The sequence below is a fragment of the Mustela putorius genome, unplaced genomic scaffold (assembly GCF_011764305.1).
Source record: "Mustela putorius furo isolate JIRA1106 unplaced genomic scaffold, ASM1176430v1.1 tig00000698_pilon_pilon_pilon, whole genome shotgun sequence".
Lineage (NCBI taxonomy): Eukaryota > Metazoa > Chordata > Mammalia > Carnivora > Mustelidae > Mustela > Mustela putorius.
Genome location: NW_025421449.1, coordinates 2,363,764 through 2,387,765, shown reverse-complemented (window position 1 = coordinate 2,387,765; position 24,002 = coordinate 2,363,764).

The following is a 24,002-nucleotide window of genomic DNA, read 5'->3' as shown; positions in this document are numbered from 1 at the left end:
GAGAAATGAAAGTAGATGAGCGCCCAAGGATGTGAACAAAAACGGCCATCGCGGCTTTCCGCTGCGAGAGCCAAGAATGAAAACCACTCTCCGGCCTACGGACTGTGGGGCGGATACAGAGCAAGGGCCCAGCCAGTCCGTGGAATACTACACGGCAATGAAAAAGCTAATTGCGAGGCAGGTCAGTGTAGGTCGGCCCTCACAGCTGTGACGTGGAATGGAAGAAGGCAGACAGAAGGGCCCAGGCGCTCTGTGGGTCCATCTGAATAACCCTGGGGGTAGAGAAAAAAGAAAGCCCTTGGGGGCTTAAGGTCTGAAGAGCAGTTACCTCTGGGAGATTATAGACTGGAAAGGGGCCCGGGGGAACACTCCTGGGCTGTTGGTACTTGCTATATCTTGATCAATGAGGCATTTACACTGAGTCTACACATGTAGAAATCCATTGAACGATGCACTCTCAAGATTTGAGAGTTTTATACTAAGAAATATCCCCAATAAAGTGGTTTTTCTAAGTCCCTTAGATAAAAGTTCAAGAGTCAGGTGGAGAGGGTGAGGGAGGGTAGGACGAGCGCTGGGGAGGCTTTTGCAACACCCCAGGTGTGAGAGAATGAGCGAGCCAGCAGGAAACAGGTGCCAGGCGTGGGCTCAGCCGGTCATGCTGCAGGAGGCTTGAGGAAGATGTCAGCAGTGTGGGCAGCTAGGGGAGGCTTCTGGAAGGAGAAAGGGAGACTCGACCAGCAGGCAGAGGCAAGGACTCCTGGTCAACACGCCCAGGCGTTATTTAGAACAGGCACCCCTGCTACCCAAGTTGGAGGGGTGAGCCCCCCAACATTGGCAGGCTCAACAGGTATAGTCAGCTCCATGTGCTGGGCCCTTCTGACGTCCTGGGGCCCTGCGGTGAGAGCTTCATGGGAACGTTCTCATCAAGCCCAGGAAGGAGGCCTTATCCTTCCTATGTCACAGATGGGCACACTGAGGCTCCGAGCACTGAGCAGAGGCACCAGAACCCGCATCAGTTAGCCCTCCTTGGTAATGATGGCAACACACCAGAGGTGAATGGCCCTCTGGCAGGGAGGGCCTGGCAGCGTTGCCGCATCAGTGGGGCAGCCGGGCAGGAGCAAGGTAGGGGAAAAGGCCTGGGATCTGCAGCTCCTCGGACTGTCCAGGAGTCCTGGGCATGACCAGGTCTGGGAATGGATGGGGATGCGTGACAATGACAGTAATTCTGAGCCTGAGCAAGGAACAGAGGGGGCTGAGAAGTCACCAGGCACTGTCCTTGGACATCTGCCTTCATGGTGGCCCTCTGAGGTGTGTGCTGTTACACCCCACCTTACAGATGAGGAGTTGGAAGCCCAGAGCAGTTAGCCCAGGAACCCTCCTGCCGTGCGGTCCCCCTGCCCAGCCTGCCATGCTAGCTTGTCACACCTCCCCCTGGGGGCTGGCACTGCCCAGTGGATGGGGCAGAGATGACCAATTCTGAGATACCCAGAGAATGAGAGGAGGGAGGAAGAACAGAGACCCCCAAGAACTGAGAAAAGCCGCAGACAGGGCGGGCGGGGCAGGGAAGCAGCTGGTACTGAGGTGGGAGACGGAGCAGATGTTCCCAGCAGCTGTGAACTCACGAGACAGATGCTGCTGACACCAGCTTGTGGTGGCGGTCTCCACTCCTGCCTGTCCCCTGCACCCGCACAGCCACCACCCTGGTCCAGGCGGTGAAGGGTGCAAGTTTGGGGAGGATCAGCAGAAGGCCAGGCCAGACTCTCCCAGGGAGCCCCCAACCCAGACTGTGTGTCCCAGGCCTCAGTGTTCCCATCTGGGCAATGGGCCTCAAAGACCCTGCTGGCACTGTGAGGCTCAGAGCCACACTCCTGCCAAGAGGACACCTGACAATCCTCAGTCCCCTCACCCAGGCTCCTGGCTCCCTGCAGCAAGTGTAGCCCACTCGGCTCGGTCACTCCAGCCTCCTCTTTGAAGGATGGGGTGTGCTCGCTTCGGCCACACATACCCCAACACTGAAATGGGGCGGGGGAGAGGAGTGTGGCCCCTGCCGCAGGGATGACATGCAAAGTCTTGAATGTTGCATGTTTCAAAAATGCAAAAACAAAAAACAAAAGTTGAGGCCAAAGACTGCCTAGAGCATCTCTGTCCTCCCCATGCCCCCCAGGCAGGCCCTTGCAGCATGCTGTGCAGGGCGGGAGGGGCCTTAGAGCTGACCCAAGGGGCCAATGTGACAGTAGGGTGGGGAGGAGGCCAGGAGGACTCCGTCAACCCCATTGCCACCACCACCCAACCCCCAGAATTGCTTGGGCTCAAACCAAGCTTTGCCACCTAACAGCTGTGTGACCTGAGGCAGGTAACTCAACCTCTCTGAGTTGCACATCGATAAGGTGCTGATGAGCTCAACCACTTGGCAGACCTGGAATGTGAACTGGCCAACCCCGCAGCGGTGGGGGACACCCATCCTGTGCCCCGCAATCCATGCTGTAAGGACAGTTCTCAGGCATGAGAGAAAAGACAACCCTGGAGCTAAGGAGGACTTCCAACTTCGCTGACCCCAGGCCTCCCGTGCACCCACAGAGAGCATCTGGAAAGCACGCCACACAGCCCTTACGGCTCAGATGGCACGGAGCCCAAGTTTCTGGCTTCCAGGCCAGTGCTCCCTGGTCACCTGAAGTCATTCCTGCCTCTTCTGCAGACATAACAAATGTCTGCCCCATGATGGCATCTGGGGATGCCGGGCGAGCTTGGGCACAGGGAAGCACACCGCCGGCCTCTGGAGCACCACTCTGTTGTTGAGGGTGAGAGAACCTCACTCCCCGGGCCCTGAGTGGGGCACCTGCCCGAACAGGCATGGCCAGGGTGGGATCCAGGCTACTGGGGCCGTGCTCCGTCTGCCTGCTATCCGCTGGGCTCTCCTTTTCCCTGGCAGAAGCTCCAGGCTTGATGAACCGGGGACTATTGCTTGCAGTGTCACTTCAAATAGAGTCCAAAGGGGACAAAGGGGACAGGAAACACAGATCCCTGAAACGGGCTGAACTTGATGTGAGTGGCCTCCTTGGGTCTTTAATGGCAGTCAGCTGCCCTGTGAATGCTCAGTCCAGCCCCTGCCCAACCTCACATGGAGATGGGGGACACTCTACAGCCCCTTATTAATTTAATCAATAAACCACCAATGCAAATCGGGCCAAGGACCAGCGCTCCGTGCTGAGGGGAGGACTCCATGAACCACTGCAGCAGGAGAACAAGAAGAAAGGAAGGGACACAGAAAGGGAAAAGAAGGAAAAGAAAGGCCAGCCAGGGAGGGAGCTCAGAAGCAGGCTGAAGGTCCTGGCCCCCAGATCTCCTCTCTGGACCACATCATGACCCATATCTGCAGCATCAGCATCCCCTGGGGTCCCATTCTCCCCTTCAGCCTCTTCCTCCCACTCCCTGCCAACATGGCTTCAAGAAAAGTCCTCTATCAGTCATTGACACTATAGTAGGAATTTGAAGCTGGCCAAGACTGCAGGGATGCCCTGATCCCACATCACTGGGGGGATGAGGCTGCTACAGCTAGGAGGGCTAAATGTCCCCAGGCATCAGTGGGGACTGATCAATCTGAAAGTTATCAATCTGAAAACTTCAGAGCACTAGGCTTCGTACTGCACAACCATCCCACACCAAGGTCTTGCTTGGGTGGAGAGTCAGTGTCTAACTTGGTGGAAAGTAAAGGCATAGACCAGTGCTGGCCAAGGCCGGCTACCACAGCAGGAGTCCCACAAGGACCCTTTCTTCAGTGTCTTTGGGTCCGGGCAGTGTGGGACCCTGGCAAAGGCCCAGGCAAGCAGCCTGCTCACCCTCTATTCTGGATTCTCAGGGGGCCTGGCTGTCAGGAAGCCTGTCCATTAGGAGAGGCTGTGTGGCCTGGGGCCGGCCCTGGTCCTTTCTGGGTCTCATTTTCTCTGTCTGATCACAAGGGACTCAGAATTAACCATCTGTAAGAGACTGTAGCTCAGACACTCTTCATCAGAGTCCCTAAAGGGACAACTTCTTCGACAAGAGTGGGGTCTGGCATGAACAGAGAATTTATGCTCAGAGCCAGAGCCATTCTAGCCACTACCAGACTGCTGGATGGGCCGTGAAGTTCAAACACGAATCCCAAGCACCCTTCATCTCTCCATCTATAAAATAGGATCCACATGTGGGAAGATACGCACTAATGAATGCTTTCAGAGCCTCAGAAGAGAAAAAAGGAGTCTGCATGGGGACCTAGGGGCTCCTGAGGCCAGGACCCTGGGCCCTGCCTCACTGGTCCAAGAAGCACCAGCAATTCAGAAACCTCCAGCCTACTAGAAAGATTTTCCTGGCATTCACTTCCTCTGGGACCTCGAGGAAAAGCTTCTGCATGTCATGTCCCCTACAGCCCTCTTCTATAGGTGGTTCTGAAGCCCTCAGACCCAGGTTCCCAGCTCTAGGGAAAGTGGCTGCATTTTCCTCGTGCCCCCCTCTCTGGCTGGGGTTTGCCAAGTCTTCACACATCTACCACTACGAGGCACACGGGGGATACATGGAAAGTGCCAGCCCTAGGAGGCTATGTCTCCCCTGGGTAGACAGAGGGTAAAGCAATGAGAGAGGCTGAATGTCACTATGTGTGAAATGTTAGAATATAGCCATGTGGCCCAGATGCCTCAACGCAGAAAGCAAGCCCGAGGCCCTGCGGTCTTCTAATCCCCACAGCTCTTTCCAGCTGGGCCCAGATCCAGCCTCCCTGGTCTTTCTGTTAGGGTGCTCCCAGGCAGCCCCCGGCCTGATCACTGGAGTCAGCTGGCAAAATGGGACTCCCCTGTCCCCAGAGCTCTAGGATTATAACTGAGCTGACTACAGGAGACTTCCTGGGGGGAAAAGTCTTCACCTTAACCTTGAAAGAATCTGGACAGTTGATGGGAACAGAGAGATGTTCTAGGGTGTGTAGCAGTGTCAGTGGAGATCTGGAGGGAAAAATCTGTAGGGCAGATTCAAGGACAGTGAGATCAGGGGCCAGAGGGGACAGATGCCCTGGAAAGCAGAGGGAGACAAAGTGGGAGTGGGCTGGGGTGCACAAAGTCAGGCCAATCCCAACCCTCTACAGTCTGGTTGATTGAACCTGAAGGCCCATCGCCTTCTGTACACACTCCCTAGCCTGGAGAGAGGCCCTGGAGGGGCCTGTGGTGAGAAGGTGGTGCTGGGTGACAAGGGAATTTACAACCTCGTTAGAGTGACATGTCACCGCCCATTCGGAGTTGCAGAGTAGGCGCCTGAGATGCATAAACCTTCTCATCCAGCTCCGCTCCATGGCTGATTTATAGTCACAACCGCCCAGTCTGGTCACTGGTCTGGGGACAGCGCACACCCCAGGGAGAGGTGTCCTCCATCACTGCACACCAGGGGTCAAGTGCAGAATGGCCAACTCAGACACCAGAGCTTCTAGGTCTCAAGGATGCAAGAAAGGGGCACACCGGCCAAGGACAGGTATACAATGCAACCCCTCTTTAGAAGACAATTCTCCACCCACACTTTTCTTTAGAACCTCTCTTACTTTTCACCTCTAACAGCCCACCAGGATTTAGCTGCAAGACCTATCCAACTGCACAGAATGGCAGGAAACCTGTTTATAGGTCCAACCCAATCCTAACGTGCTAAGGGATTCTGGCAAGCCATTTCTATCTGGGACTCAATTTCTCCATCTGTCACCAAAGGAGTCAGACAAGAGAGCCCCCAGGCCTCCAGAAATAGCTCCCCAGAGCATCGTTTCTGTCCAAAGGAGGCCAGTTGCCGGGCTGGCCCAGGGCTACAGGATCATCTGGAGTCCAGACACCTTGTCCTGTTCCCCTCAGAGCCTAGCCTGGGCGTTGACTAGCAACCTAAGAGGTTCAAAAGCCCAGGACCTTGGACTGCCACAGCTGGAGGGGCCTTCAAAGACCCTATGGTCCAAGCTCTGCCTTTCCCAGATGGGCCATGGAGGTCCAGAGAGGGCAATGACTTGCCCGAGGCTGCACAGCAAGCCACCCACAGCCAGGACTTGTACATAAGCTGAGATCTTGGTGATGTGACTCATGGGCACGGAAGCTGTGCTAATTGTCTCATCACTGCCACTCATATGGAGTCGCCTGGGACAAGGGGGGGGTCGCCCCCACCTGCCAAGAGTCCACAATCAAGACAAGAAGAAGAGATTCTAGCGGGGAACAGGAGCCAGAGAGTGTGCTGTGCCCTCCCCCATCATCTCCCTACTGCCTGTCATTCCTCCGTAAGTGAACTGTCGCTTTGGGTTAAACACTGCCCTCTTTATAGAGGAAGTTAACAAAGTCATGTCCTAGCATCACAGTATAAATGAATTTGTCAGAAGTCCTTCCCTGGGGCAACAGGGACCCGGGATCAAATAAAGGATCCAAAGAGAAAGACCCTTGCTTCCTCTGGGGAGCAGACGGAATGCCTAGAATTCTCTGCCCAAGGGGCAGCCCTATGGTCTCATACACTGGTTTATAGCTTGTCCCAGCTCACGCACCCGCACACCACACACACACACACACACACACAGGCGCACACATCCCACGGCCAAGGCCAGAGTGAAAGCATCAGCCAAGCAAAGACCTTCTCAGTGTCAGAGCAGGCTTTCTCAGGGGTGGGGAGCTGCCCAACCCTGGAGGCATCCAAGCCAAGGCAGCGGAATGACAAGGGGACTCTTTCATCCCAGAGAGACTCAGATACTTGGCCGCTCCCCGCTTCCCCTCCTCCTGCATGAGCCTCCCAGTTCTGCCAGTCTGCATGCAAGTCCACGAACGTCCTCCCTGCCCTTCCTCTGCCGTGCTACCAGAGCCCTGGCATTCGAGGGAGTTCTCTGAGTGGCCAGTGCCGGGGTGACCCTTCACAGGAGCTGGTAGCCCCCTTGTCATGGAGGTCCAGGGCCCCCAGAGCCCCCACCAACCAGGCCATAGCCCACACCTTAGTTGCTGGCCCCAGGCTGCAGGACTGCTCATCGGCACCCATGGGGGCACGAGGAGCCATGGGAAATGACAGCCCCCAAAGGCCCTGGCTCACAGGCAATCTCCCATGTGCCTGTGGGGACTCACCCACAGGGCGGGTGGGCAGGGCGGGCATTGGGGGGAGACCCGGCCTTCAGCTCTCCTCCCTCTACTGCCCTCCACTGCGCATGGCTCTCCACTCTGCCAGCCTTTCCCTCCCCTCGGGCTCTTCTGTGTGTCCCACTGCCTCTCCATCTCTATCCCTCTTTGTCTCTGTGCCTTCTGCCCCTCATTCCCCACCCCCCAAGCCTCCCGCCCTCCCGCTCTCTGTGCCTGCCCCAGCCCTGCAGGGCTGCATGCTGAAGCCACTGCTGACCAGTGTTTCTGAGCCCCTGCGAGCTAAGGGTAACTCTCCCTTCTCCCCAGCACAGCCCGCCCCCTGCCCCTGTGCCCTCCTCCTTGCCCTCCCCACACCATCTCCTGGGTGCCCAACCCTGTGCCAGGCCAGAAGGCAGGCAGGGGAGAGGAGAGGCAGCCATATGCTGGCCCAGGCACTTCCCTCAAATATCCAAGGTGGGTTGTATGTCAAAGGACACAGAAACACAGAGACATAAGGAGACCACCCAGCCAAGCTGAGGTTCAAACCCAGATCTGCCCGACTCTAAAGCCCAGGGGCTTTCTTATATCCACATCCAGGAGGCCAGACAGCTGGGCTCATGGGACAGCCAGGATTTGAACCTCCAGCCCTCCGGGCACACAGGGACTAGCTCTGAGCCCAGAGATGCTCACGGAGAGGTCAGGTACCTCAGGGCCTGCTGCTGGGGGTCATGCTGTCCCAGGTCCCAAACAGGAAGTCGACGCTGAGTCCTTGGGGAGGTCAGGAGGCAGGGAAGCCTTCGCAGGGGTGGCTGAGCCACAGCCAGGTTGTGGGGGTGGGTGCTGGAGCTCTACAGGCAGGAGGAATGTGGTGAGGAAAGGCTGGAGGGGAACCCAGGAGAGCCAGGCAGCGCCGGCAGGGGCTGGGCTGGGGAGGGGGCAGTGGTGTCATACAGAAGAGTCTGGGGCTATTGCACCGCCCTCCCCAACTGCCCCAGAGCAGGACCCCACCTTCCTAGGCCTGCCGCATGCTTCAGGCAGGTGTTTCCACGGGCCCTAGCAGGAGCCCCCAATCTACCGGAGTCCCAGACCCTCATCGCAGCATACCACAAGGTGGGCTGTGGTCTCTGGCCATCCCCCGCTCCCCCAGGTGCGGTTCCTTGTGGTACATCTGAGACGGCCTCCCACCTGGGGGGCAGCCAGCTGTGGGGTATGGGGACAGGCACTGAGAACACTCCTAGTTGGATCCAGGTCCCGAGGGCTTGGAAATCCCTCTCCTTCTATTCTAGGGTTCTGTTCTCCTCCCTGCGAACCTCTCCCTCAGGCAGGTGTTCTGTGCAGTGGGCCACACGTCCCCGAAGCTCCACGTTGACATCCCATCAAGGGGAAAGATCCTCCTTCCCAATCCAGCAAAGACCTAGGATGGGCATCCACGGGCCAGGCCTGGTCACACGCATGGTCTGAAGCCAGATGGGGCCCACAAGCAGAACAGGGACAGGGACAGGGATGAGGCAGGTGGGTGAGGAGGAGAAGGGGCATCCCCACGTTGGAAGCCAAAAAGGCGGAGGGCACCGGGAAGTCCTCCCCGCGGCTGCCAGATTTCCCAGCCGACGCCACAGCCAAAGGCAGGGAGCCAGTGGTGCCCACAGGCTTGTCCAGCAAGGTGAGGAGACCAGGAAAGGTCAGTGTCTCAGACACCAAGAAAAGACCAGGTTCCCAGAAGGAGGAGAGGGAGGGCGTGGTCACCATGGCCGCAGGGGCCACAAAGTGTCCACTAGATTGGCCACCAGCAGTCACACGAGATGGGGGCAAGATTGGGCATTACTCAAATGGCTGTCACCTGGGGGCACCATCCAGGACAGGGGTGGGGCGGGAAGAGGCAGCAGGGAGTGGGAGATGAGGGACCCTGGGGGAAGAGCAGGAGGCAGGGAGGGGGTGAACGCAGCAGGGGAGGAAAGATGGTGGGATGGGGGAGCAGGGGGGTGAGGGGTGGGAAGGGCAGAGCAGGGAGGACCCAGGAGGAAAAGACAAAGGGAAGGAGACAGGAAAAACCGCTGCCACAGAGCCTTTCCTCCCCTCCCCCAACGCCGAAAGTTAAAAATAGGTTGTGTGGTGAAAGAGAGACAGAATGAGAGCAGGCATCTGAAGCAAGAGGTACAGGGCCGGATGAGGAGGAGTGTCCCTGCAGGCTCCCGCCGGGACAAGCCAGCGGCTGTGTCTCCCTCTCTGGCCCCGGCCCCAGCTGGAGGCTGAAGACATCCTTCCACCCAGAAATAACCTACCTGTGCAGCGTTCGGTGGGCTCAGAGCCAGGCTCTAGGCACCCAGACCAGGCAGGGTAGCCATTACAACCCCACTGTACAGATGGAGACACTGAGGTTCAGAAAGCCACATGACAGGCCTGACTCCTGGGTACCACCACAAGGATTGGGCCGCAGAGAGGACAGACACCTTGTGGGATTCCCTGGGCTCAGAATTAAAGATGCAGCCCACCACCACCCCCTACCCACCTCCAAGTGCTCTCTCTGGGCTAGCACCACGCATCAAGGATGACAGAGAGGAAAGTTTGAGGGGCGAAGTCCCAGGAGATCTGGCCACCCGTGCCATGATGCCCCACTGCCTTTCTGTGTTGGCATCTCTGGGGGAGAACAGAGGCCTAGAGAGGGTGAGCCGTTCGCCCTGGTGATCACCACGGTGGCAGAAGTAGGCGCTGAGAACCAGGAGAGCTTTCTGTTCCCAGCCTGGCCCTGCCCCTAAGCAGCTGGGTGGCCGGGTTAGACCCCCCCTTCCGGGAGCTTGAGCTCCCTCATAACCCCATGCCCTTCCTGCCTACCTCCTGGGCACGCCTGTGGAGGAGCTAATTAGTGGTTAGTTTGCAGAGGCAAAGCCCCACATGAACACAGAGAGTTATTAGCCCTTGGAGCCTGAGAGGGAGGCCGGCTCGGAGCTGCCGTGCTGACGGGGCTAGTTTCTCTGCCCAACTTTAGGGCGTCATTACTTTTGTTAGCAGACAGTGTGATTATTGGATGTTGTTAATAATCTCTTAGGTTTATAAACAGCCTTTCTTCCAAGGATCTTAGAGCTCTTCCACATTTAGCTTCCCATGTTGCCAGCAGGTCAATACCACAGCACGGAGAAGCCCAGATTGCCTCATAAAAGGCACAGAGAGGTTAGGCCTCTTGCCCAAAGCCACACGGCAAATCCGTGACAGAGCTGGAGTTGGTGGTCACGGTCTTCTGGAGCCTGGGAAGAACCTCTTCTGTAGACTCATGGATGCTCTCGGTCTCTCTCTAGTTGTGTCAGGACAAGCCCACCCCCATACTTGTCTGGGGTTTTCTATCAGAAGCGATCCCCGGTGATCAGAAGCGATCCCCGGTGATCAAGGCAGGGCTAGTGGAATCATTGTTACCATTGCGCCGGTGAGGCTCAGAGAAGTGAAGTGACTTACTAAAGATCCCACGGCAGTGGGCAGGTCTCTGGACTCCCCCTCTAGTGCTCCAGCCAGCAGCTGAGCTGGGGAGGCTCAGGGGAGCAGGGAGGTGCGTTCTACAACAATGACAGGGGAGGAAGACCTTGCCCTGTTAGTCTTTCCCGCAGGGTGTGGGGGAGGGGCCGAGCCGGGGCAGCCCTTGGCCATCTCCCTTCCTTGGCTCACAGTTGGTCCTGAGGGAGGTAAATGAGAGGAAGGAAGGTAGCGCAGATGGAGAGGAGACCCCGAGTGGCTGACTGAAGTGGCGAGCTCCCCTGTGTGTGCCTCCATTTCCATAGCTGCCATATGAGGAAGGGGCCGGGCAAGGTGAACCCTTCTGTTCCTTCTGGTTTGGAGGCCACTGAGGTCTCAGAGAGCCCAAGGTCTGAACCCCAAGTCCAGCCCACCAGAGCCCCTCTAGCCTGTCGAGGTGGGAGGTGGGGAAAGGCCTGCGGCCCCAACCTGTCTGGAGGGCCTACAGCAGAGGTGAGAACCCAGCCAGTAAGGCAGGAGGCCTGGCCTTGTATCACAGCTGACAGTGACCTTGAGCAGGTCCCTGACCCTCCGGGCATCTGTCTCCTCATCTACCCAGTAAGGAACTACCACGAGATCCCTTCTGGCCTCTGAGACTCCTAGGGGGAGCAGGTACAGTTGGCTGGTTTTGGGATGCAGAAGTCTAATTCAGACATGGATAAACACCGGTCACACAGCTTCCCCACGGCCACCAAAGGCTACAGAGAGACACCAAGGAGGCCCTGCTCATCTTCCTTCAAAGCCACAGTCCCCAGAGCTTTGGCCCAGGGTGGCCAATTCTGAATAGCACTAGGGGCCCAAGTCCCTGGTTACTGAAGACAGATGGGCTCCTCTGGGCTGCAGGGAAGGAAGGAAGTCAGCAGGGCTGGGGCTGGGGGAGCGGTCAGATGGGCAGGGGCTAGAGGGGAGAAGTGATTCCTAATGAGCTAAGATGAGGAGGGGGAGAGTCCCCGGGCCTCCTCCCGAGAAACTGCCCCAGGGGCTCAAGGGTTTCCTGCTTTCTAAGCTCTCAGGGTAGGTGCAGCCCCATCCCCTGTGCCCTTCTGACTCTGGGGAGGGAAGCAACAGCAGGTTTGATCTCAGCCCACAGGTCCAGAAGCAATGCGGGAACAAAGTTAGTCATGACCCCCTCATCAACCAGGCACAGCGCTTCCATTGGTCAGGATTTGCCGGGACAATCTCCCTGGAGTGGCCTGGAGACAAGTCCTCCCACCTCATTTCATAGCCGGAGAAACTGAAGCCCAGAAAGGGCTGGAGACTCTTACCACATCTCCCAGGATGGGCGTGAGCTTGACTTAGGAAATTAGGAAAGGGATAGCTCCCTCCCCATAACTCACATGCCAGAGGCTCCCCCTATACCCCCTGCACCTGAGCTCAACCCGCCCCCACCACCCCCACCCCCGGGCACTCAGCTACAGGGAGAGATGCAGCGAGGCAGGGCTTGGGGAATGGTGCAGTTCAGTGCCTCCAAGCTGTGGTTTCCTGACCTTGAATGAGACGTAACAAGACCTCCCTCGTGGGCTTTGTGAGATTAAGACAACACGTGCAGTGTCTGGCACCCCTATGGCTCTCCACCCCTCCCTTCACGGCCATCCCTTAGCCAAGTTCATGTCCTCACTGCCTCACCTCAGCCTCTCAGAAGGGTCTCCTGGCTGATGCCCGGACGCCAGCCCTTTGCCCACCCCACCCCCCACCCATCTCCCGTACATATCCAGCCTTGGCGAGCTTCTGGAAATGCTAACCCAACTCCCACCATTTCTGGGCTTAAAAATCTGTCAGTCCTGGCTATGGGATAAAGTTGAAGAATGCCTGTTAACTTTGTTCAGGTGTGCTCACGGTAGTGCGGTTGTGTTTTGCTTTTAAAGAGCCCCTAAGTTTTAGAGATCCAAAAATAATTTATATATGAAATGATATGTGATTTGCCTCAAACTAATCTGAGGGTTGGGTACAGCGGAAATGAGCCCGGCAAGCTGTTCATCGCTGAGCTAGGCGGGCAGTCGGTCTGTGAGGTTCATTATACCAGCTCCCTGCTTTGGTGCGTGTTTGAAATTCCCTATAATAAGTTTTTCAGACGTGGAGGGACAATGGATGAGAATGTGGGAGAATGTGATCATCATGGGCAGGCACAGGGAAGTCGTTATACTACATACTTTGGTGTGTATTTGTACGTTTTCACGATGAAAATTTGTTCTGAGGTTGTGTTGCTAAAGGCAAGTCTGTCTGCACTTCCTTGCTGCCCCAGGATGGAGCACAGGTCCTCCAAGAGCTGCACTCATAACCCCAGCCCCCTTGTCACTGTCCCAGCCTCCTGCCCACCCTCCCACCCCCCGTACTTGCCTACACCTCATGTGCTGGAATCCAGGACCACGCTCAGCCTCCAGATATTCCTGTCTGTGTCCGCCCCCACGCACCTTGCCCTGTCCCTTCGGTGCACATCTCCAAACCCCATCTGCCAAAACGTCTCGGTTGAGCCCCCAAATGGCCTTCTCTAGGGAGCAGATCTGATGCTTCCTCTGGCCTCCACCCTGGTGGAAGTGATTGCTGCTTCCTTGCAGCCCCTATGACTCCTGTGGCCAGGGACACGGGCTGCAAGGGGCAGGGTGTGTCTTTGTCTTCATGCGTCCAGAGCCTAGCACCAAGCCTGAAGCTCAGTCATTGTCCCCTGAGTATCTTGAGGCCTCATGAAACACTGGACATCCTCTGGCTGCCCAAATCTCAGAGAACCAGGATCATTTCCTGAGGTCGCCCTGCCCCCTGTTGGTGGAAAGCAGCTTTGCAGGGATGGGTGGACACAACACGGGGTTCCTAGCACCCTCAGAGCCCATAGCTGTGGTTCAGCGGAGAAGGGAGAAGGGGAAAGCAGGCCACAGAGGCATGCAGAGTCCATCTCCATCAGCCCCCTCCCACCCCTCGGGGCTCCCATGTCGGCCCACTAAAGACTGTCCTTAGGGATAAGCCACACCCTCCCTTGCCACCTGATTCTGGCCAGGAGCTCCCCAACATATACATACCTTGTCTCTGCCTGGCCCGCTCCTGGTGCATCTTCATGGCATACACCGAACATCCCTGCAGGTGGGCACTTTATTGCCCCCCACATGTAGAGTTACTCTGTGTCCCTCTATGACAGCCACACCACAGCCCTTGAGGATAGCACTTGTTGCCTGTATTACTGGGGTACCTGACTCCTTGCCCAGACCAGAGGGTCCTTGAAAGAGACCACTTGGTCTCAGCATGGCAGAGACCCACTAAGAACCAAACTCGTGGGTCTGGTTTCTACCACTCCTGCCAGAGCTCCCCACTGTCCTTGAGAATGAAGGCTGAGTCATTAGACAGGAGCAGGTGGCAGTTTTGGTCTCCCTGGGGAAGAAATGAAGACTTTCTATTTCTAATGTCTAGAACAGTCCTGTCCCGTATGATAGCCCCCAGTCACCTGTGGCTCTCCGAAGGTAGCTGACCTACCTTTCCATCATCAGCAAGTACTTCTGCCCAGATGGCGGGAGCCACCCCAGAACGGAGAGTATCATTAAGGGAGTGAGCGCCCCCAAACTGGGGGCATTCAGGGCACCCTGGGGACGCCTCATTCTAAAAACTAGTGGCCACCTCCAAGGGTGCTCAGGACTCTTGGGCTGCTCCAAAGCTGTCTTTCAGATCTCATTTCACCCAACAACATTTAGTGAGGGCTTGTCTGAGCCATTCGCTAAGCTGAGCACCAGCAATATTATGGGGAGGGGCCACATGATCTCTGGGGGACAAAATCATCACCACTGCCACCACCCTGATAGAGAACCATTGTCCCAGACCCTTCTGGTAGGTAAGCATGGTCCCTATGAGAGATGGATGGGAAAGAGTCATCTGTGTTAGGGGTGGGGGAGGGAGCAGCCCCCCTGCTGGAGTCTCTGTGGGCCCAGGAAGGAGGGCAAAGGCGGCAGGTTTCAGGATATCCGCCAGGCAGAGCCTGCGGTCCTTGCCCCCGCCCCATTCTGAGGCTGTGCGCCCTTTAGGAACTGCTGAGAGGGTCCCTGAGGAGCAGCCTAGGCTGCTGGGGGCAAGGACACCCACACTTTTGCCTCGGAGAAGGCTGGTTGCTGGAACAGAAGCATGGATCAGCAGCAGAGCAGGGGCCCAGGGCTGGACAGCAGCGCCCTCTGTGGCAAACATAGAGGCAAGCCACTTGGAAAAGCAAGACTGCTCCCAGGGAATAGATGCTTTCCTTTGGGAGGAAGCTTTCCTGGGGTTCGTGCTTGGGGCTAGGGACATGCCTAGGGACATGCGGTGGAGGAGGAGCCTCCGAAATATACTTTGCACTTTGAGCCATTTGGGGGTGTGGGTCTCTACCATGCACTAATTGAAGAATATTTTAAGGGATACCACTTGCATCCCAAGGGTGGGAAGCATTTATATCTTCAACTCTCATCTCAATATCCCTTTCCCCTCCCTCCCGCCCCTTGTTGCAGAGCTCAGCATGTAGAAATCCAATAATAACAGAAGAAGAAGGAAAGGAAGACAGGAGGGAAGGAACCTTGTCCTTGATGATCCTGTGCTCAGGAAGATGGCTGAAAACAGACACGATGACCAGAATCACGAACTCAGGGAAGCTCACAACTGGAAGGGATCTAGGATGGGAGGTGGAGAGCTCTGACCCATGCAGCTGTCCCTACAGCAGCCCTAACCGGGTCAGCATTTAGCTGCTGCCAGCCAGGTACAACAGAGCCCTCTGCTCTTGAGGGAGGAAGCCCTTGTCCCCTGTGGGACAGGCACGGCTGGTTTAAAGTTCGGCTAACCCACAGGAAAACATTAGAACTCCATAAGGCAGCAGTGGGACTGCAGACAAGGTACCATCAAAAATTCACACCCCACCTGCCCACCCAACAATAGCCAATTAGAAATGTAATGGGAAAAATATCCCATGCACAATGGCCAACCGAGACTATAAAATATCTAAGAGTAAACTTAATGAGAAATGTCCAAGTCCTACACAAGGAACACAATAAAACTTTACTGAAGACATAAAGAAGGCTGAATAAATGGAGAGATATATCATATGCTCCAGATGGGAAGACTCGACAATATGAAGATGTCAATTCTTCCTAAATTAAATCTATAAATTCAATGCATTTCCAATCAGAACCTGAAAGGGATTTTTATAAGAACTTCACAGGCTGGTTTTTAAGCTCATCTGAGAGAGTAAACAAGTAAGCATCACCAAGAACCTTTTGAAAAAAGAAGAAAAATGAGATGAGAGTTGACCTTCCAGATACGAAAACACGTTGTAAAGCCAGAGTAATTACAACAGAGAGGAGTTGATGCATCAAAGGAACAGAACGAAGACTCAGAAGCCACGCTACGGGGATCATGGGAACTGGGAAAAATGTAAGAGCAGAATTCAGATTGGAAGGGGGCAAGATGGGCCAGTTGAGATATGGACAAATAGTGTGGGATTTTCCCTTATCCACTTGGAAACAGAACAGTAAGTATTGTTCTCCAGTTTTTTGTTGTTGTTGTGGTTAGTATTAGTATATCTGACATCATGCCCAAAAGAAAATTCCAGAGAGATTAATAATCTGAGCACTTTTTACCAGCTGTCCAATATTTGTTCATTCTCAGTATGAGGAAGTCCTTTCTAAGCTAGACCTGAAATCCAGAAGTCACAAAGGAAAAATCAGATAGATCTGCCTGTCTAAAAATTTAACATTTCAGGGTGCCTGGATGGCTCAGTCTGTGAAGCATCTGACCCTTGACTTCCCCTCAGGTCCTGGTCTCGGGATTGTGAGATTGAGCCCTGCGTCAGGGTCTATGCTGGGCATGGAGTCTGCTAAAGATTCTGCTCCTCCCCTAGCCCCCTCCTTAGCACCTCCCCGCAAAATTTAACATTTTGCTGTGTCGCTAAGCTAAAAAGCAAATGAGATTCAGAGAAATATTTACAACATCTATAATAAATAAGGGACTATTATCCTACAAATCAACAAGAAAAGGACCATCTGGAAATATGAAAAACAAAGACTGCAGGCCGGTGGGTTGGTGGGTGGGGGGTGCGGAGGAAATCCAGGGCATGGGCTTTGAAGAGCAGGCAATGGGCTGAACCTGCTAGGGACCCCTGAGGGACCATGTAGAACACGTGAGGATTGCTCCCCCAAGGAGCAAGGGAGAGGATTTGACCCACAAAGCCCTGGTACTCACTGGTGGAGAGTGGGGCATTACCCTCCCAGTCTAAATGTCTAGACAGCTTGTTCTAGGGGTGGAGAATGCCCTCAGGTGGAGGGAAGCAGAGAGCAGCAGTGGGAAGACAGACCATGCATGTGACCTTCACCTGGGGTTGCGAAGGCACAGGCATAGTGCTGGGCACTTGCCACAGACTATCTCATTTAGTCATTGCAAAAAACCCTACAAGGCAGCTATTATCATCATCATTATTATTATTACTCCCATTATACAGTTCAGTAAACTGAGGCTCCAAAATGTTCAGTAACTTGTCTAAGATCCCACCCTTAGGCCAGTGGAGGAGCATGACCTCAGAGCAAATGTCACTCCAGTTCCTGCGGTGGCCTCCACATGGTGACCCTCAGTGGGCATAAGGCGGCATGGAAAGGTGATTTTTACCTTTCTCCTTATTATGCCCGGCCATAACACTCTTCTTGTTAATTTTTGTTGTGTGTGTGTGGTTTTTTTTTTTTTTTTTTTTTTTTTTTTTTTTTTTTTTTACTATAAGCATGTGTTTCTTCCATAATTAAAAAAAAAAAGTTTGAGTGACTTATTCGATTACAATGTGTAAACCTGAAACTAAGTTATCATTGGATGTCAGTTTTACTTCTTTATACAATAGAATTAAAACATTTTTTCCTCAAGGTTGTGTATTTTTTGTTTTGTGTTTTTTGCTTTAACTTTTTAGATCCTTAGCCTAGGATCTGGCAAAAAAAAAAAAAAAAAAAAAAATTAAAGGTAGGGAAATGTGAGTCTGAGCGGTGTCCCTTGTAGATCCTACTTCTTGAATACAGTTGGTATGTCGCTCGGTAGCCATTCCAACCAGCAAACAGACATGAATGTGGATTTGGGAAGCATTTGTTGAAAGCATCTTAAGCAGATGGCAGAGTGCCAGACACCGTGGGGAATTCAGAGATGCCATACTGCATCCTGCAGAGCAAGGGGAGGAAAGGAAATGTACTGAGGACACAGATGCAATAAAGCATGGTCAGGAAGTGGGAGGCGCCCATGGGAAAGGCCCGGGGCAGGGGTGGATTTACTGGAGCAAACAGATTCTGAGCCTCAGAGCCCTGCACCTGAATGGGACCCAGCCAGGAAGCAACCTGCTCATATCCTTTTGTGAAATTGGCAAAAGAAAGATATTTTCATATTTTAAATACAATGGGCTGAGCCCCTTGTCTTCTGTCTCTCCAACACCGTCCTGAGGTTGCTCACCTCAGACTGGGTTGTGTTTGGCCAGATGCTGGTTGGGTTTGGAGATCTGGCTAAGGAAAAGCTGAGTTAGGGATATGCTTAATTTGTCTTCAGAAGGAAGAGTACATGGATGTTATTCTCAGTCATTTCCATGTCTAGATGAGCTACTGCTGGCCATTCTGGTTGTAGGAATGTCTTCCAGAAATATTCCCACCTCCTGCTATGCAGAATCCTCAGGTAAGTGACAAAAAGGTGTAGGGCAAGACACTGTAAGTGACATGAATGCATCCCTTGGACCCTGGCAAAGGGCACATGGGTAATGCAGGAGAGAAAAGTCTCTTTATGTACAGAGCCAGCATCTAACCTCTAGAACATTCTTCCAGTTGTCAGTTGGGTAATATTTGTAAGTAGGCATCTTCATTTTGGTCAACACCTGGTTAAAAAAAAAAAAAAAAAAAAAGACATCTCAGGGCACCTGGGTGGCTCAGACGGTTAAGCATCTGACTCTTGATTTTGGCTCAGGTCATGATCTCCAGGTCCTGAGATCGAGCCCCACACCAGGCATGGAGTCTGCTTGATAGTCTCTCTCTCCCTCTGCCCCTCCTCTCTTTCTAATAAATAAATAAATCTTTTTTAAAAAAAAGACATCTTCTCCCTTGTTAGCAAAATTCTCAATAATGTAACATATTCAATTATAAGTAGTTATTTTTTTCTTTGTGTATTGCACAGATATAATGTATCAGAATTTCATTGTTGGTCAGATCCAACTAGCAAGTCTGCATTTGTGTGAGGTCAGTTTGTGCATCTAAATTATGAACAAAATAATTAGTCTTTCTTCTAGCATAATGATCAAAATTTATCTTCCTATTCTCTCTCTAAAAATGCTAACGGAACTATCATCATATGAAGCAATCAAAATGTAGAAGAAATTGTAGGAAATAAAAACTATTATAGGTGCATGTCAGCCACCTAATTAAAATATTCTATTATCTCTATGAACTCTGTGATATTTATGGCAGTTCTTTTAAATTTGCAATTTGTTGTGACTGCCTTTCTCCTTCTAAATAAATATTCACATTTAAGCCTAAATTTGTGTGGAGAGATTTTTTTTTTCTGTAATTTGTGTTATTTTGCTTAAAGAAGGCCTCCCCAATTGCATATACATTAAAGTTATACAAAAATTCTGGATCTGCCTCTACTTCTTGGAAGAGGTCATTAATAAGTCATTTTATTTCTTTTTAAATTTTTATTTATTTGAGAGAGAGAGAGAGCACTAGCAGAGGGAGGGGCAGAGGAAGAAGCAGACTCTCCACTGAGCAGGAAGCGCAATACCGGACCAGTCCCAGGACTCTGGGACTGTGACCTGAGCCAAAGGTAGATGCTTAATCAACTAAGCCTCCCAGGTGCCCCTATTAAGTCATTTTCATGGAGGATGAAATTCTGGGGCTACGTAGAATGGGAATATCAGAAGATGGCCCAAACAAATCCAGACATTATGAACCTCTGGCCTCAACTAGGGAGCCTCAGAAGTTTCCCGGGGCCAGATCATGCCCCTGGAGCCTCAAACATGCCTGACCCACGGTCCCATGCTATGGAACCTAAAGGACAGCCTCCCTTTCCTCCTAGAACAGCATCCACCCTCTCTAGGTGCTCCATCATGGGGATAGTAGACTCTGGTCCTTCATGTAAGTCATCAGATACTTCCAGCATCACTTCCCAGGCATACAGTAGAATTGCATTTCCCCACTCCCTCCGAAGCTAGGCACAGCCATGTGAGCTGAAACTGAGGGGTCAGAGCTAACCCATCCTATCCCCATCCCACCCTTGTAGTGACTAGTGATTGTGGAAATAAGGAACACAAGAGATCTCCATTGGCCAGGTCTCCATGTGACTACAATGGGTAGAATCCACCTGTCACCCTGCACTGGGCACGTTGTGAGAGGAGGAAGCTTTGGCTCTGTTAAGCCAGAAGGAGTTGGGGGGCTATTTGTTACTGCAGCATAACCCACTCCATCCTGACAGAGGCATGAAATGGAGAAGCGAGGCTGCTCAGACCAGCATGTGGCCCCAGACTGCTTGTTTATTCATCTGTTCACATTCCATCTTTCGAGAACATGGCTCATGAATCAACACATACCCCATTGGGGCAGAAGGGGCTAGAAGGGACATGACCCTTCCTACAGGAAGATGACAAGGCATTTTCACCAGAACATCGCCCTACTCCAAACTTTCCCCAAACTTGCAATAGCAGGGATAGGGTGGCTGGATAAACACTCCTGCTCAAAAAGGGGAAGGAGAAAGAGGTACATGGCAGTCAGTGGGCCTTAGCAAGTCTGAAATCCAGCAGGGCATGCTCCTTGTAAGATCCTGGGTCATAGCCCAGTCCTGCCCCTGGGAGTGAATCTTCATAGCTCTTGGCTTAGAACACTGAGTTCTTGCCTCTGAAATGGGGCTTACTTTTTCTTCTTGATAAGAAATGCTCCTGTTTGAAGTACAGTCTGAATTCTGTCTGAATTCTACTCCTAGAAGGCAGGAAGTACACTGGACTCTTTGCCTTTTCAATTGTCTCTGTCTTTTTCAATCCAAGTTGTTAGTGCTATTACCAATACAATTCTCTTAAAAATTTGGTGAGGTTCCTATGAACCTTATGGAGGTTTATTCTATTAGACAAAAATTCCAGCCACAAATCTCAAGAGAGGCCCCTCTCTGCCTTGGGCTGTGAGTCAGGGCAGGGCAGGATCCTGTCCTTGGGATTTTTAACAGCCCTCCTGTCTGACAAAATTGGTCTAAGAATCACATCCTAAAGATTCTTCTGGAAGACCTGTTGTCTACCTGAAAGTATGACACACAGCCTTAAATCTCTCTAAGGTCATAACAAAGAGTCTTACAACTGCACCCCTGACTTGACCTTTACTGTGAAGTCATTTCTTACTTTGAGAATCTTCTGCAACCCAGAAAGATTGTCCTGGGACCTCTCTGTTTCCTATAAATTCTGCTTAAAAAAAAAAACAAAACACAAAACACAACAACAACAGGTCAGGGTTCCTGGCTGGCTGAGTCTATAGAGCATGCAACTCTTGATCTTGAGGTTGTGATTTCAAGGCCCACAGTGGGTATAGAGATTACTTAAAAAAAAACAAAAACAAAAACCACCAATCTGCTCACCATCCCCACTTTTCTTGGTGTTATCACAGGCAGCTAGAAAGCTCAGCACAAGTTTATTAGATAACCCCTCTCCCTTCCAGGTAACTTAAAGAGATAGTCTTTGTAATTGTTCCTGAGTCCTCTTTTTTCCAAAAATTTATTCACTGTGCCTTTAAAAAAAATTTATTGACATATACATATAAAACAGTTCATAACTCATAGAGGTACAGCTTAAAGAATTTTCACTAACTGACATACCCACATATCCCACACAAGGATTCAGGAACAAAACATTACCAGAAGCCCACTCACAATCTCTCCAATATTAACTATCACTGGGAAATGATTGTCCCGAGATTTCACACTCCAGGCTCATTTTTCTAATTCAAGTTTATTGAGATATAATGTATATATTCATACTTCTTGGCAGAAACATCTAGTCATGGGACACCATGATCATAATATAATAAAATATTATAATTACCCCCCAAATTCCCTTGTGCCCCTCGGTAGTCAGGTCCCCCCACCAGCCCCTTGTAGTCAATCAGGAATGTTTGCCAATAGTAGTGTGGGTTTCAGAATGTTATATACATGGAATGATGTAATATGTCATATAATATGGTGTGTAGACATCCGAAATGCTGTCCCTTAGCATAATGTGTTTGGGACTCACCCACTACACTGACCGGGTCCACGGTCCACTCCTTTCCCCTGCTGAGTACTATTCCACTGTCTGGATGGACCACCTGTGTTTATTCATTCACCTGCTGATGGACACTTGGATTATTTCCAAATACAGCTGCTTTACACATTTGTATGGAAGTCTTTGCATGGACATGTTTTCACTTCTCTTGGAGTAGGATTGGTGATTTATAAGGTAAGGGGTGTTTAACTTCATAAAGAACTGCCAAAGCATTTTCCCAAGTGGCTGACTTATTTTGCATTTCCAACAGTGTCCTGTGAGGTGCGGCAACCAGGGTTGTTCCTCCTGCTGGAAATGAAGCCACAGTGGGTCTTTACGAGGGTCCTGGGCGTGCTTGATATGTGGCCCCTCTCCTAGTGACTTAGGCTTTTGCTCCTTTGCAACAAGGGTCTGTAAGAGGAGGGAGGGGTTGGCCCTTTCCCCACAGCAGCTGCCGATCCCCTCCACCCTGCTCCTGGTTGGATCTTCCTCCCGTCTTCCACCCGGCTCCTGCCAGAGTTCCTCTATGCAAACTGTCCCGGTGTCTGCAGCCCCAGCTCCTCAGGCTGGCATGCCAGCACACACCTGGCTCCCAACTATTTGATAAGACTTGAGCTGATTTCTGGGGTCCCTGGGTGGCTCAGTCTGTTAGGTATCTGCCTTCAGCTCAGGTCATGATCTCGGGGTCTTGGGATCGAGCCAGGGTCAGGATGTCTGCTTAGTGGGGAGTCTGCTTTGCCCTCTCCCTCTGTCCCTCCCTCATCCCTGCTCTTGTGCTCTCTTTCTCTCTCTCAAATAAATAAATAAAATCTTAAAAAAAAAAAAAGATTTCACTGATTTCTTCCTCTCCACATATATGGAGGCTGTGTGTGTCCCTCTCCCTCCCCAAGGGCCAGCACAGATGAGTCTGTCTGTGCTCCTCCCTTGGAATTCAGGCTCCTTGGTTGCCCTGTGAGCTCAGCTTCCTGGTGAACAGAAGAAAAGTGCTGATTTTGTAGTATATCCAGGCTTCCCCATGTTAGTGTGGGAGCAACAGTCTGCAGCTTTCTACATCTGGGGTGGAAGCAAAACTTCCCGTCTTTGCAGCCTTCCTTCCACCTTCTTCCCACCACTGCTTCCAGGCACCTTGTTTTCAGCAGTTCACTTCCAGCTACCGAGTTTTGTTCGGGAATCCTGTTCTCCATTGCTGTGTGACAAGCCACCCCCCAAATCTGGTGGCTTACTATTAAAACGTGCTACTAGTTCTCATGGTTCCATGGGTTGACTGGTCTCTGCTGAGGTCTCACATGGGACTGCTGGGGCTGAAGTCATCTGACAGTCTGGACAGCCAAGGAGCCCCCGCCCCACGCTGCAGCATGATTAGCGGAAGCCACAGGCAAGAAGATGGACAGTCAAGGTCCACTGGAGAACACTAAGAGCGCTACATATAAAGGGGGACCTTTCACATTTAAGTCTTATGTTTATCTAACCATAAAGTTAACAGGAGAAAAGGAAGATTATTATTGTGGCAGGAAAATCATCAGATAAATCCTGAAAAGCACAATACTATAAGGCCAAGAAAAAAAAGGAGTAAGTCCCATATACCAACATATAAAATTTCTACCAACAAAAGACACTATGGAAGAAGTTAATATACTGATGACCAATGGGAGGAGATATTTGCAATACTGAAAATGGACAAGCAATTAATGTCTAGATATAAACTCCTGCAAATCAACTTAAAAAAAAACAGAACACTGTATACTTAAAAAAAAAAAATGGGAAGACTATTAAAAGGCAATTTACAAGCAATAAGCCCCAGGTGCTAACAAGCAGATGAAGAGGTGCTCAGAACCATTAGTCATCAGAAAAACAAAGTAAAAACAGTGCACTATCATTTTATACCTATTAACGTGTTAAAAATTAAAAAGCAAGATAATGCCAAGGATGAGTAGTATGTGTGAGCAATACAGGGGAATAGAAACCCTCCCCTACATGATGCACATGATGTGAGGACCAGAGCAGCCCCTGCCCACAGCGTCTGAAACTATTTTTGGATACACACCCATGAGGGAATTGCTGGATTTATATTCTGCGTGTGTTGCACACTCACAGGCTGGGGGGTGGTGGTGGTGGAGGCAGGTTGTCGGAAGCGAGCCGAGCATCCACCACTGGAGGAATGAGAACTTATGCTGGGTGCTCCCCACGGAGCAGCAGTTAGAAGCTACACA